General features: G+C 39.9%; 1 pseudogene; it reads right to left on the minus strand.

Moving 5' to 3' along the window:
- Positions 1-37: 37 nt before the first annotated feature.
- Positions 38-2262, minus strand: LOC101590784 (annotated as a pseudogene).
- Positions 2263-2849: the final 587 nt, after the last annotated feature.

Genomic DNA, 2849 nt, shown 5'->3' on the forward strand with positions numbered 1-2849 from the left:
AGTTGGTAAAAACTGGGAAATAGCAGCAGATGTGACTTCACTTGAGTATTGGAGAAGCAAAAAATCTGATTTGTCACCCTAGGTTGGTGGCAGACTTGGTTTTGCTCCTAAACCTGGTGGCGCTCCTAAAGAGGATGGAGTGAACTCTCTGTGACAGTGAGCTTGGAGAATGAGTCTTGAGAAGCCGGTGCTCAGGAGTGGTCACAGGCCCCAGGAAGCTCAGTTCACTATCTGGTGTCTGTGGCATTGAAAATGCATTTCTGTTTTCAATGACATGCAAAGTGTCAATGTTCTCCTCTTCCACAATGATGAACTGACTCCAGCATTCCAGGGACAGTAAAAGCAGGCACTCTACCATCTTGAGTTGGAGCTTAATGTCCTGTAGCAATATCATTGGGTCTGGATTGGGTACAGCATGGGCAACTATAATAGGGCCAAACACTAGCCAGGTTGGTAATACCCATTTTGTGCTTGGACTCTGAATCACTCTCTGCAAGTAAATCATGAGGAAGGCTAATGTGTCCCTGTTGGCCTGGGGTAATTTCCTAACAGCCTGGTAAATAGCAGCTATGTTGTTGTCTTCATCTTTGATTTGTGCTGCTTCCATAAAGTTTTTTTTTTTAATAAACTGAAAGCCCAGAAGAAGTTCTTTTAGGTTTTGAAGGAAATCTTTCAGGAGGCTGCAGATGGCATGGACATTATCCACTTTGCTGAGGAGGGGTACAGTATTCACTTTTAGGAATTTCTTTCAGCTTTTTTACTGTCCAGTCACAGTCTGAGATCATATATAAGCCTGTCTCAGTCAGGCCTCTCTGCTCAATCTCATTTACACAATGGAAGTGATCATTGGAGAAGTCTTGGACACAAAATCAGCCAGTATTTCCTCTCCATTTTTGACATATGTTTCTGTCAGGGTAAGAATGCAGGGAAGGGGACAGCATTCCCAACATTCTGCACGACAGACTACATGATAGTCTCAAAGCTGCAGAGATAATTTGCCAAATTTTATCCCCTTTCCACATGGAACACAGGATTCAGGTTTAATAACCATGTTTGAGACAAAATCATGCAGATGTGTCCCTCCATTGCTCTGTGGCATGCTAGAGATATCTGCCCCTGTTTTTGACTCCAGTGGTTTGCTGCTCACGGTAGAGTTTCTGTTCCATGGCTGTAAAGTACCTGTTTTTCTTTGGTTTCTGCTCCAGTATGGCATAGTCTCGATAGCAGATACAGCTTCAATGGGTCCACCATCACTGGGAACAGTCACTGTAGTTTTTGCACCTATGGATTCATTCCCCTGATCTACTGTGGAGTTAATGGAATGTGTTTTCTTTACTGGCCCAGGAGGGTCCATCAACAAATTGTTGACTACTAGAATGCTTCTTTTGTCTTTTCTTCAGTTTAAAATTCTTCACCAAACAAGAATCAAGGTCCATGTGTTGAATTGTTTTACTGAATTCATGCACCTATAGTATTTAGATGCCAATGAAATACCCATCTCTGACAGGACTAAACAAAAAAAGGGGATACAAAGGAAGGACCATTTTGTATCTGTATATAAAGAATCACTAGGATAGATATATAGCTACTTTTGCTTAATTCAATGAGAAGAAAGATTTGTACTAATAGTATTTGGACAGGATATCCTGTCTGCTTCTTGTACTATGGATAACCACTAAGAAGATAACAATGTGCAGTGTATTAATTATTGAAACTAGCCTATTAATGGGTTTTGAAACTGTCTCATTGTTATTTGTTTCTCAATACAAAAAATTAAAAATAGAATCAAAGTCCAAAGATTCATCTATCTTGTCCAAGTTGATATCTGATAAAATGGAACCAGATTCATCAATGGTTGATAGCCTTTTTTTCCCAGCATTGCCACTGGATGGTTGGCCTCTTTTGAGAAAAGCAAGTGCTGATTTTTTTTCTCCTCAGTTGAATGCTGCCAGATGTGTCACCCACGAGCATCTCTTGAATCAGCTGAATCTGTCATTCCAGGTTCTCACAGTCAGCCTTAGCTCGCTGTCTGTTTGATTTCTGCGTCCACTTGGTTATGTGCATGATTCAGTTTAAGATCCAGAGAGCTACACTCAGTCTCTGTTTTCCCCTGCTCATGGTCCGTACTCTGCCACTTGTTATGGAAATCCTAAGTTCTTCACCAACTGGATAAAATTGGAGTTCATTTCCTTCACTGAGAATCTCCCCGCAGTGCACAAGCTGCTCAAACAGATTCCACAAATTCAGCATCACAGCATCCATCTTTTTCATCGGATGCACCTTTTCTGCCACAATCTAGTGTTAGATGATCCTCATCTCAAACTCCAGTGTTCCCCTCGCCCTTGAACTATACTTTAGAACAAGTGAACATTTGTATAGGACAAGTGTGCAACATGTTCCATCCAATAGCAACAGAATACACACTCTTCCCAAATACATGCCGAAGATTCTCCAGGATAGATCAAATTGTAGGCTACAAAACCAGTCTCCATAAGCTTAAGAATATTTAAATTATATCAAATTATTGAATGCCTACAGTGATATAAAATGAGGAATCAGTGGCACAAATACTTTTGTTAAATTCATGAGTATGTAGATATTAAACATCATCCTGAACAACTAATGAGAAAATGAAGAGAAATTGTTTTAAGCCTAGAGGTAAAGTGACTGACAGTGATTTAACAATCATCAGGGAAATGCAAATTAAAATCACCACATTATCTCCAATTTGTGCAAATGTCTAGTACCAAAGACATCCACTTCAATATAAAGGCTTGCAGTTTATCATTCTTAATAGCTGAATAATACTCCATTGTGTAAAAATACCACATCTTTCTCAACCATTCCTC

The sequence above is a fragment of the Octodon degus genome, unplaced genomic scaffold (genome assembly GCF_000260255.1).
Source record: "Octodon degus isolate 3935 unplaced genomic scaffold, OctDeg1.0 scaffold00010, whole genome shotgun sequence".
NCBI lineage: Eukaryota > Metazoa > Chordata > Mammalia > Rodentia > Octodontidae > Octodon > Octodon degus.